At 38.1% G+C, this 13,273-nt stretch overlaps 1 protein-coding gene across 1 annotated transcript in view; it reads right to left on the bottom strand.

Annotated features, from left to right (window-relative positions):
• The window catches only part of lrp1aa (low density lipoprotein receptor-related protein 1Aa), a 223,070-nt gene that overhangs the window by 90,253 nt on the left and 119,544 nt on the right, over positions 1-13,273 (bottom strand). The gene's annotated exons all lie outside the window — the stretch shown is intronic.

The raw sequence follows: 13,273 nt of genomic DNA on the forward strand, positions 1-13,273 counted from the left end.
AGACTGAGTTATCTGACCAATCAGAGCAGAGCAGCTCTCAGAGAGGCGGGGTTTAGAGAGACTGAATCCTTGATCGAACTGTTTCAGACACTGAGAGAATAGAGCTGATGCTGCAGTGGAGATTATGAAGAAATTAAGTGTTTTTTGAGCTGTGATGCATGTAAACCTGTTGTAGGAGACTCCAAAACAACATTAGGAACCTTTAAAATAGCATAATAGGGGCACTTTAAAAACAGTTCTATTCTCTATGATCCATCAGTCAAGCTATTTGTTATACTTTGTCCGATTTCATGCTGTTTTGAAGTATGAGCACTCACTGCATCTGCTGTCCTCATCTGACCCGTCTCCACAGTCGTCCGTTCCGTCACACACCCAGCTGCTGGAAATACAGCGATGATTCCCACACTCAAACTGCGTCGCTGAGCAGAACTTATCTGAGCAGAATAATTCAACGACCCGTTAGTGAATTATTCACAAGATTCTTCACAGACAAAACTTATTTCAAAGATTCTTGAACAAATGACCTCAAATGAACTGGACAGATCTGAAAGTGTGTTTATATGTTCTTAAAGTCACAATTAATTCAAAATTGACAATTCTTGTTTTTTTTAATGCAATATTGCAGAATTTATTCTAAATTATTTATTGGTGCATATCATTATTGTTTAAATTCATGTTCCAGATAATCTTGAATCAGAATAACTTCCTCTCTCTTGCAGCATCTCTTCTCTTCTCTGATGACGAGGGCGGGGCAACCTGTCACTCACATGAGATCCACCAATAGCAAACCACAACCATCCAATCAGTTCCCCACAGACAAAATCAAGCCCCGCCCACATTTGTTCTTGTCCCAGAAGCCGTTTCACTCAGATATACGACACAACAGGGAAGAAAAGACGAGTGCAACTTCTGTTTCATGCGACTTTAACTTTAAGAAATTATATTAATCTGACAAAACCTCATGTAAAAAAAAAAAAAATCGGGTATTACTCTTATTATGAATTCTGCTTCTTTATTCTTTTGTTTTGTAATGTGGACTTGTATTAGGTTGACTCTTAGTTTGTATTCATTTCAGTTCCTGCTTCCTTTCATCACTCCCAATTAATTGTTTTACACATGTCTTGTTAGTTAAGTTCTGTTTCCCTGGTTTATGTCTTTTGTGTATTTTGATTATTATTATTATTATTATTACACTTCATCTGCAAATGTAATGTAATGTAATGTAATGTACTTTATTTATACAGCACCTAACATCGACCGATAGGTGAACCAAGGTGCTTTACAACAGATTAAACAACAATTTAAAACAACACACCGAAAAACAAGTACAATAATAAATGAGAGAATAAAAATAAAGTAAAAATAGAATAAAAATAAATATAAAAGTGCCACCATACTGGGTACTAAAAGCCATTTTAAAAAGATGCGTTTTAAGTCTTGATTTAAAAAGGCCCAGGTCAGTAACGATATGCATCTCCCTGGGGAGCTTATTCCAGAGCTTAGGTCCTGAAACTGAAAAAGCACAATCTCCCCAGTGTTTAAGTTTTGACCTGGGCACTTCCAACATAAGTTGATTGGACGACCTCAAAGTCCTACCATAATTACGAATGGTCAACATGTCTGATATGTAAGATGGGGCGAGGCCGTTAAGAGCTTTAAAAACAAACAATACAATTTTATAATGAATTCTAAAATGTACCGGGAGCCAATGGAGGGAATAAAGAATCGGAGTTATGTGCTCTCGTTTTTTAGTGCTCGTTAACAGACGGGCAGCTGCATTTTGGACAAGTTGAAGACGGCCAACAGAAGACTGGGAGACACCAATATACAGGGCATTGCAATAGTCCAGTCTGGAGCTTATTAGAGCGTGAATAGCCTTCTCAAGGTCATGACGGTTTAAGAAGGATTTTACCTTTGCCAGAAGGCGCAGTTGAAAAAACAACGTTGACAACGTTGTCAATCTGTTTGTTGAATTTAAAAGAACTGTCAAAAGTCACTCCTAAGTTCCTTACCGTCTGCCTGGCAGTTAAAGGCCAGGTACCAAATCCGTTAGACACAGATTCTCCAAACACAATATATTCAGTTTTATCCTCATTTAAGTGCATACAATTTTGGGCAAACCACTGCTTAATGTCCGCAATGCAGTCAACTAAGGTATCTTGTACATCACCAGGCTTCAGTGGCAGATAGATTTGCAGATCATCTGCATAACAGTGAAAAGATAGGTTGTGCCTGGCTATAATTGACCCTAGTGGTAGCATGTATAATGAAAACAAAAAAGGGCCAAGAATGGAGCCTTGCGGGACTCCACAGGAGAGAGAAGCACAAGAAGAAGACAAATCACCAATCATCACAGAGAAAGTTCTATTGGATAGGTATGACATAAACCACTTAAGTGCAGTGCCATGAATGCCAACATAGTGCTTCAGGCGTGACAGGAGGACTGTATGGTCTACCGTGTCAAAGGCTGCTGTAAGATCCAGCAGCACTAAGGCAACAGGACACTTGGTGTCAACAGAGAACGCAATATCATTGTGTACCTTTAATAATGCAGACTCAGTGCTGTGGCGAGGCCTAAACCCGGATTGAAAATTTTCAAGGACAGAGTTGTTTTCCAGAAAGGACTGTAACTGTATGAAAACAACTTTTTCCAAAACTTTAGAAAGAAAGGGAAGATGGGAAACTGGTCTAAAATTAGATAGCGTTGAGGAGTCAAGGTTAGGCTTTTTAAGAAGGGGCCTAACCACAGCATGCTTAAAGGCAGCTGGGACGGTTCCTAGACTAAGACAGCTATTGATAAAAACCACAAGCCCAGGCCCTACAGCGTTAAAAACCAGTTTCAGCACTCTAGCGGGTACAATATCCAGTGGACAATTTGTAGGCTTTAAAGATTTCACTATGTCGCCAAGGGAAGAGAAAGAAACTTACTCAAACTCCTCAAACACAGCAGAAAGAGCTGGGGCAACAGAAAAATCCCTATCAAAACCTTTCCTAGTACTCTGTCTGACAGAGTCAACCTTGTCAACAAAAAAGTGGAGACAATTTTCACAGGTGATAGTTGAGACATTAGCCAGAGCAGAAATAGGTGGATTTACAAAATAATTAATTGTAGTGAACAGGACCCTAGGACAGTGACTGCTGCTAGAAATTATATCAGAGAGATACTGAGATTTTGCCTCCCGTAGGGCCCTCTGGTAATCGGCAAGACAGGCCCACAAAATGTCTAGAGAGACATGCAGTTTATCCTTTTTCCATCTCCTTTCAGCCTGCCTGCAACGTTGCCTAATAGTACGAGTATTGTCATTGATCCAGGGATCCGTTCTTGGTTTAGCCAATTTATGCCGAAAAGGGGCAATAGAGTCCAGAATCCCGGAGCAGGTGGAGTGGAAGGAAGAAAGAATATTGTCTGGACAGATAGGAGAAACCATGCCATTCAAGGCAAAAAACTGAGAGTCCCTAAATGCAGCAGTAAATTCATCTGCTGTGGTGGAAGTAATAATGCGACGCTTGCACGATGGAGCAAAAGACTTTCTAGCTGGAGGGAGGGCTGTATATTCAAAAACAATAGGAAAATGATCTGAGATGGCAGTCTCAGAGATCTCTTTAAGGGAAATTGAAAGCCCAAGAGAGATGATGAGATCCAAGGTGTGCGGGTTTATCCACTGATTGAATTAAATTAAAAGTTTCTAAAAGTCTTTTAAAATCAGTGGCTAATTGGTCGGACGGACAACAAACATGAACATTAAAATCCCCACAAATCACGAGTTTATCATATTTTGGAAAAATGTCTGCCAAAAACTCAGAGAACTCATGAATGAAATCCTTATTATATTTGGGTGGGCGATAAACAACGGCACATAAAACAGGACTCGTAAGCTCCATCACAAACAATTGCAGCTCAAAGCAGGAATAAGCATTTGTGGGAAGAAGCCGGCATTTAAACCTGTCATTAAAAACAGCAGCAAGACCCCCTCCACGACCAGATGATCGTGGGGAATTGAAGTAGGAACAGCCGGGTGGGAGGAGCTCTGAAAATGCGCTGTTTTCACCTGGTTTCAGCCAGGTTTCCGTCAACAGGAGAAAATCCAGGGATTGAGAAATAAAAAAGTCATTGAGGATAAAAGTCTTATTCACAACGGACCGAGTGTTGATCAAAGCCGTGCGAATTAAACTCTGGTCCGTCCGTTCGGAGGCATAAGCGACCGGGCGAAGATTCTCCGGTACGCACCCCCAATTTTTTCACCGTAACAGTGTCTTTCTTTCCCCATTTGGTCCCTCGTCTGTGAGCCAACGATACAACTTTCTGTGATTGATCAGTCACACTATTCATTACAATATTGCTTTTTCCATGAAACTTTCCCACAGTCAAATGTTGATGAATAAAGACTGCGTAAAGCTAGAATAAAATGTTTTGTTTTTTTTTAAAGAGAGAGGCGATACACTGTTCTTTCTTTTGAATTATTGTATGTTCAGATATTCACGCAACAAAATGTTCTGGGGGCCATGAAAGTTTTGTGAACATGATCAAAAATGCTGGCAACTTTTTTTTTTGAAATGCTGGCGGGGAAAGAGTAAATGACCAGTGTTTGTTGAAACTCACCGCAGTGCAGCTCATCAGCTCCACTGTCACAGTCGTTCTCCTTATCACAGGTCCAGCTCATGGGGATGCAGCGACCGTTGGGACACGCGAACAAGTTTGATGGACACTTTCTCTTTTTTTTATCTGATGAATAAAAAGAAAAAAAAGAGAGGTTTTGACGTCGTTTTGAACAAATTCGGGCCAAAACAAACTTCCTTGGATTCATAAACAAGAATGCAGAGAGTTGGGTATACAATCTTCTTTTCCTGGAGCTTTTTGGATAAGGAATAGTTTATTCCATGAAAAACATATAAAGCGGAGGCACTCAGGATTAAGAGATCTAAAAAGCCTCGACGCATAAATAATTTAAAAACAGCGTGATGCCTGATGAAGGCTTGTTAGCGCAACGTGTCAGTGTGCTTTTTTTCTAACTGTTTTATAAATGATTTAAGCCATGAGTAAATAAAGGCTTTTTAGATCTTTTAATCTTGAGTGCTTCGGCTTCATAAGTTTCTCACAAAACAACTTCTTTTGCAGTTCGTTTCAGGAGTCAAAGCAAACTTTACGGAAAAGTTTGTTCGGCTGGTAAAAACCTTTAAACCAGCATTGGTCCACTGCATATGTGCAGACTTAAGTCTCTGCCAGCGGGAGCCCACCCTACATATCATCGTGCCAAAAAACAGACAGCACAAGCTTTTGTCTCAGGTTAAGTTGCAACTCTAAATATAACAGCAGAATCTCAATCGATTTTTTGATTTTAAAATGAATTAAAATTAAAATGAATGGAGAATATCTCATGTTTCTCTAAGGGAGCTCGTCCATCTGTAAGAGTGGCTCTGAGGTGTAAATCTTCTCTGGTTCTCTGGTCAGACGTGAGTAAAAACATGAACACACTGGAGAGACGCTTTATAGTAGAAACTGAAGTTGTAATTCTAATTTAAAGCGACACTGACCCTGTTTTTTTATGTTTAATAAAGGGCTGTGAAACGATTAATCGCCATCACATCCAAAAACAAAGTTTGTGTTCACATAATATATGTGTGTGTACTGTGCATAATTATTTTGTATATAATTTGCATGTATACACATGCATGTATATATTTAGGAAAAATTTGTTATTTATATATAAAATATTTATATTTATATATAATACAAATTATATATATGTATATATATATATACACAGCATATATAAGCACATTTTTCTTAAATATATACTGTACATGCATGTGACTGTGTGGATTTATACAGTATATACAAAATAATTATGCACAGTACACACACATATATTATGTGAACACAAACTTTTATTTTGGATGCTTAATCGTTTCACAGCTCTAGTTTAATACCATAAAGCTGCTGCTTTAAAGCAATCTATTGTATAAAGTGCTATAAATAAACATGCCGTGACTGGAGTCTGAATCTCAGAGCTCTTGCAAACATGTCCACATCGCTGTGATCAGATGCTTTCTGATCTTCTGTTTTCTCACCGCTGCCATTTTTGTTGTGTGTTTATTTTGTTATTGAGAGGAAAGCACACAGCACACACTGTATGTGCTCAGATCCTCTAAAATCCCAAAGTCTGCAATCAAACTTCAGAGGTTTGAATAAAAACTCAAACATTAATTGTCAAGATTTTACTTCATTGCTTAAAATGGCCAAAATGAAGAGGAGAGCCCCTTTAAAAGGCTGCACACATCTGAATGCGTGTTTACCTGGGCAGTTCCTCTCATCTGAATAGTCTCCGCAGTCATTAGCTCCGTCACAGACCCATGATGGAGCGTAACACAGAGTCGTGAACTCACACCGCTGATAGGTGCCGCCTTTCACACCCAGACGGAAATAACTGGAACAATCGGAAGCCGCTGCAAAACAAGACACAACACAATGGCTTAAGAAATCAAAGAACAGTGTGTGCAGCTTTCAAGGAAGGACTTGCTAATGTTTATTTTGGTTATGAACGTTATGCAATTTGGTTATGAAAAGTTTATAAACTTTTATAAAAGTGTAAGTGCAGATTTTCAAACTTCAGAGATTTTAATAAAAACTTCGTCAAGATTTGACTTTGTTATACTTTAAAGGTCCCATGACATGGATTATTTTATTATTTTAATATTTCTGGGGTGCCCTTATAATGTTAGTATGTTTTTAAGATACATTTTTAAAATAATTTAGAAATAAAAGGCATATTTCCTAGCCTGATTTTAGCCTCTGATTTGAACGCTCTGTTTGAAGGGGCGTGTCTGCTGTGAGCCTTCAGTGTAAACGCCCACTGCTGTGATTGGCTGACATGCTTGCATATGAAATAGCTAGCATTACATGTGGAACTCTCTCGAATACTTTTACTATTACAGCTATTATACGTTTTTACTATTACAGCTATTGAGATTAACGAATCGTGAGAAGTTTTTTAAGTATTTAGATCTATTCCCATCACATAAAAGGTTGCAGTGATGAGCATTGAGCAGATGACAGCCTGTTGATCGCGTGAATGAAGATCTTACCATTGCAACGCAGTTTCTGCACTCTCACTAATGATTTCACCAATGCAAACATGAGGTAAGTACAGTAAGAGCTTCGTTGTGCACTGTAACAGCGTCATTGATTTCATAACGAGTTTTGGCAAGTGTCCAGATAAACTCGTGCTGTGTGATTGACAGCTTGGGCGACTGGAAAGGGATTGTTCTTTGATCGCTTTCTGTATATATATTAATCACAGTTTAAATAAGATTATTTTCATCCTACCAAGAGAAACGATGTGAAGTTGATATTTTAGTCTCTGGCTTGATTTACTGATGCATAAACAGTATTGAACGACTTTGAGGGCAAAGAAGAGAAAGGGGAGGTGACCTTTCCCCTTATGACGACATAAGGGGAAGATTCTAGATTTGCCCGTCTGAGCTTTCATTTTCTCAAAAATACCCAGGGCTTGGTTTACACCCATCAAAATGTCTAGCCACTGGGGGACGATAGGCAGGCTAGGGGAACTCATATTAATGTTAAAAAACCTCATAAAGTGAAATTTTCATGTCATGGGACCTTTAATATGTGTGTTTTTTTTAATTGATTGTCTGTTGTAATAAACCGCATGTCACAGATACAGTTAGATAATAATCTGCAAGTCTGAAATACTGAATGTAAATGTCCTAGTGTAACTCACAGCAGTTCATCTCATCGCTGGCGTCCTCACAGTCCAACACCTGATTACAGCGACTGGAGTTCGACACACACGACCCGTCTCTGCACTGAAACTGATCCGCCGTGCACAGGGTTGCTACAGCACACACACACACAGAACAATCTACTCGTAAAAGTGCAAAACTCACCAAAACATGCAAAAAAGAATTATAAATAAAAAATACAATTAAACGTATTTTAGGACCTTTTAAATGACTTTCTTTCATGACAATTTGGAACATTTTGCAAAACATTTATATAAATAATGAGTCCCAGATTATTCAATAACTATCCAGACATTACAGGCCAGTGACAATGAATTTGACCAAATGTAAAAAAAAAAAAAAAATCATTATAAATTCTTATTTCTAATGATTCCTAATGTTTTCCTTTGATTTGGGGGCAAAATATGACATTTCACCCATTAAATTCATTTTATTTTTTACAGCAGGTTTAACAATGACATCAGTTGAACCAAAATGCTTTAGAATTTAAACATCAGAGCTTTAATAAAGGGAAAATAAAACTGTGCAACCTCAGAAAGTTGAAATTTTACACTGGATTTGAAGATAAACAACCAGTCAAATGTTTGGAATAATTACGTTTTACGTAAGTCATTCTAATATGCTGATTTGGTGCTCAAGGATGCTTAATTATTAATTATAAATGTTGGAATAAGTTTTTTCTGCTTCATGTATTTGTCTTTTTTCAGGATTCTTTGAGAAATAGAAAGTTCAAAAGAACAGCATTTATTTGAAACATTTGTAACATTGTCAGTACTGTCACTTTTGATCAATTTGATGCATCCATGTTGACTAAAAGTATCAATTTATTTTCTTTTTATATCTCACTTACCTGAAACTTTTGAATGGTTTTCACAAAAATATAAAGCAGCAAAAACATTGCTAATAATCAGAAATGTTTCTTGAGCATCAAATCATCATATTAGAGTGATTTCTGAAGGATCATGTGACACTGAAGACTGGAGTAATGATGCTGAAAATGCAGCTTTGATAAATTACACTTTACTATATATTCACATAGAAAACATCTGTTTTAAATTGTAATCATATTTCACAATATTACTGTTTTTACTGTGTTTTTGATCAAATAAATGCAGCCTTGGGGGGCAGAAGAGACTTCTTTAAATCTGAATTATTCCAAACTTTTAACTGCCAGTGTAGCAAAGGAATAGTGTATACGAACAGGTGGTCTTACCATTACAGAAGAGTTCATCAGAGTTATCACCGCAATCATCCCGGCCATTACACCAGTGACTGTGACTGACACAGCGTCCGTTCACACAGCGCTTGTAGCCCTTCTTACACACACGGTTAGCTGAAGACAAACACACACTGTTAGAGCGACACATCTGCTGTGAGGATTCATCACACACACACACACACACACACACACACACACACACACACACACACACACACACACACACACACACACGTTTACTATCTTTCTGAGGACTCTCCATGGTCGTAATGGTGTTTATACTGTACAAACCGTATATTCTCTGCCCTTACACAACTCATTCTGTATGATTTATAAGCTTGTTTCCTCATGGGGATCTCAGTTCAGGTCTCCACAGTGCCACGAGTCCACATGAGTCATGAACACACACACACACACTCACTGCAGTAGGACTGCTTCTCGTCTGACTTGTCTTTGCAGTGGGCCATGCCGTCACAGGTGAGTGTGTATTTGATGCAGTCTCCATTCCCACACTCGAAGTCATCCATACTGCTGCACGACGTGTTCTGAGCTGGACCACAAGACCACAACTGTCAACATTCCTTCAAACATTTAATACATGTAATTATCATGTGTTGAATATGTATGTGTGGATCACTGGTTATATGGATATACAAGCCTGAATTAAATCTGTTCATCAAGTAAAATGATTGTCTCTTCAGAAGACTCGATTCACATGGATTACTTGTACAATCTCTTTATGAACTTTTTGAAGCTTGAAAGCTTTGGTGAGATGGACGTTCAATAGAGGGACAGAAATCTCTCAGGTTTCATTGAAAATATCTTAATTTGTGTTTCGAAGATTAACAGAAGTCATATGGGTTTGGAATGACATATCACTGATCTTCCTAATTTACTTGTGTTTTTGAGCAGGGAAGTTCAGGCCCGTCTCTGTACGGGATTCTTTTCACCCTGATATCATCAGGTAACTGTGAACGGTTTGTTTTAATGACAGTAATGGCGTAAGCAGACGTCCAAAGTACGGAGTGTGTGCTTGTCCGCGGTCTCTCACCGATGCAGGTGTTGTCCTCCAGGAGTTTCCTCTCTCCACGACAGCTACAGTTCACCCGTCCATCGGATGAGAGCAGACACAGGTCCTGACAGCCGCCGTTATTCACCCGACAGGGCGAGAACTCACCTGCACACACACACGCACACGCACACACAAACACAGACACACACACGCACAGACACACACACACGCACACACATACACAGACACACACGCACAACCACACACAAACAGAGACAGGAATTTACCATCTTCAGAAGCTCTTAACATTGAGAGGTCACAAGAACATTATTATGCACCCCTTCATGAAACACACACACAGATACAAATACCCATTTAAAATTCACTGCCCATTTGCACACAAATTTACAGAAAACTGTTCGCTATTCACAGCACACACACGTAAACACTCAGTTCTCACAGTGGTGTGTAGATGGGGTTTCTGACCACACTTAAAGGGATACTCCACTTTAAAATGAAAATTCTGTCATCATATACTCACCCTCATGTTGTTTCAATCCTTTATGTATTTCTTTCTTCTGCTGAACAGAAAGGAAGATATTTAGAAGAATGTCAGTAACCACACAGTTTCTGGTACCATTGACTTCCATAGTAGGAAAAAATATACTATGGAAGTCAATGGTACCAGAAACTGTCTGGTTACTGACATTCTTCTAAATATCTTCCTTTCTGTTCAGCAGAAGAAAGAAATACATAAAGGATTGAAACAACATGAGGGTGAGTATATGATGACAGAATTTTCATTTTAAAGTGGAGTATCCCTTTAAAGGGACAGTTCACCCGAAAATCTAAATTCTGTCATCATCTACTCACCCTCAAGTTGTTCCGAACCTGTATGATGTTCTGCTGAACACAAAAGAAGAAATTTTAAAGGATGTTGGAAACCAGTCAATGGGGTCCATCAACTGTCTGCTTACCAACATCCTTTAAAATATCATATTTTGTGTTCAGCAGAACAAAGAATTTCATGTGTCTTATAATTTAGTTCTTCATGTCCATTTTATACAAACTCTGTGACTCTCAGTTAAAAAGCCTGTTCTCGCTACTGTACCTTTAAGACCTCTGTATGCAAATGACCTCTGTTATGAGTGGCTAACCCTCACATTCTGATGTAGTTCAGTTCACTGTTATTCAATAGGGCAGGTCTGCTTAATTCTTTAAATCTGTAAATATGTATGATTACATGATGATGAGCTCATAGTTATGATTTGGAAAGAGTCGACTGCAGTTTCATTTCATCGGATGTTCAGAAGACAGGACATCAGCATTATCCAGGATATGATGATTTTAAAGTAAACATGACAGAGTTTTCAGCCTGTTTTGATTTTACTTCATATTTCCAAGAAATACAGGGTATTTAATGGAAGAAATATTTTAGCTGATAACGTTTTCAAATCTATCATTATTTGCTATTTCTCAGTTTCGGTCCGGTTCACACTTTGGTTGGGTGGACAGTAAACAGGGGTCTTCAGAGATGTTGTTTTTGGGGGTTTGAGTGCTTGAGAATTGCTTCTATCACACTTCGAGAAGCATGATGATAGATATTGATTGTGTGTGATGGTGTCATTCCCCAGTGTTATAGAGTTCTTCTCGGTTCTGTGACAATCACTGATTACTTTTGGCACATAATTACGTGGTTGAGCTGACAGGACACTGTAAGGCAATCGCTCTCTCACACACTTGCTTTAAAGCACTCTTGACCACGCTGCCATTACGCTCGTTCACTCACAGCTATTTGTGTCGTTGGCCACAGCGACGATCCCCATTGGCTGTTGTGGGATATCAGCTCTTAGCACCTTCATTTCTCCACCGACGTACTTGTCGGCTCTGAGGACGGCTCTGCGCACCCAGTCGGTCCAGAAGATGTGGTCACCGTACACGGCCAGGCCGAAGGGATGCACTGGCTCGTTCTTCAGAACCACCTACAGGAGTCACGACACATGCAGAGCAGAAGTCTTGACATTTTAAACGTTTTCCATTTTGAAGTTGAACACAAATAACAATTTTTGTTAGACAATTTATTGCCCCAGAAATTATTATATTTTAATTATCATTATTAATTATTATTTTAACATTTTAATACTAAATGGACTGATTCTTCTAAACTTTCTGACTGGAATTATGAAGTAGTCAGAAAAAAACAACCATTTAGGGCCTCAAAAGGGTAACACTTTACAATAAAGTCCCATTAGTTAATGCATTATTATAATATTAACTAACAATGTGCAACACATTTCCTGCAGTTATTCTTCTTTATTCTTCTTTTTAATGTTAGTTAATACAAATAAAATGTTCATTGATAGTTCATGTCAGCTCAGGTTCATTAAATAATATTAACAGATACTTAAAGTAACTTTTGAATTTTAATAATGTATTAGTAAATCTTGGAATTAATATTAACTAAGATTAATAATTGCAGAAGTATTTTTTTATTTTACAAATTAACAAATATTAACAAATGACACCTTTTTGTAAAGTGTTACCATTTTTTCTCAATTAAATTTTTTCTGGATTTTAATTCATTTTAATAATCAAAAAGCATGTCTAATCAATTGAATTCATAAAACTGAAATAGACAATATTGAGGTCAGCAAAAATTAAATTTTCAATGAACTGTACTAAATCAGTCACAGCAGAAAACTATTAGATATTACCATACTTCCCCAGATCATTGATTACGTTAAGAATTGAAAAGAAAAAATATATTACAAGTTTTCCTCAGAGTAAAACCAGTGTTTTACCTGTAGTGTCTTGCCTAACTTAAAGGGGTGATGAACTGAGAAATCACATTTTCCTTGAGCTTTTGACATATAAGAGGTCATCATACAATAAGAATATCCTTTTAGTTTCAGAACTGAAAACTTCCTTGTTAGTCCAATAAAAGCTTTTATTGACACCAGGCTCAGCGAACGACAGGTTTTTCAAAGTGGGGATCTATGAGGTCAAAGGGTGTCAAACCCCGCCTCCGCAGAAGAAGATCAACGCCTACTTCAACACTGCCTGTTTAGCCCCGCCCACCGATTCACGGATTACATGAAACTCATTATAAGATGCAAAACTGTTATCCAATCATAGCAGTGGGCGTTTACTTCCAAGTCTTCAATGCGGCACGCCCATAAAAACAGAGCGTTACAGGAGCTAGGCTCAAAACCAGGGTAGAAAGTAGCCTATTACTTATTCATTTTGATGTTTTTGAATGTAAAAACCAAGCGAACGTCATA

Source organism: Leuciscus leuciscus, assembly GCF_965113295.1.
Source record: "Leuciscus leuciscus genome assembly, chromosome: 23".
Taxonomy (NCBI): domain Eukaryota; kingdom Metazoa; phylum Chordata; class Actinopteri; order Cypriniformes; family Leuciscidae; genus Leuciscus; species Leuciscus leuciscus.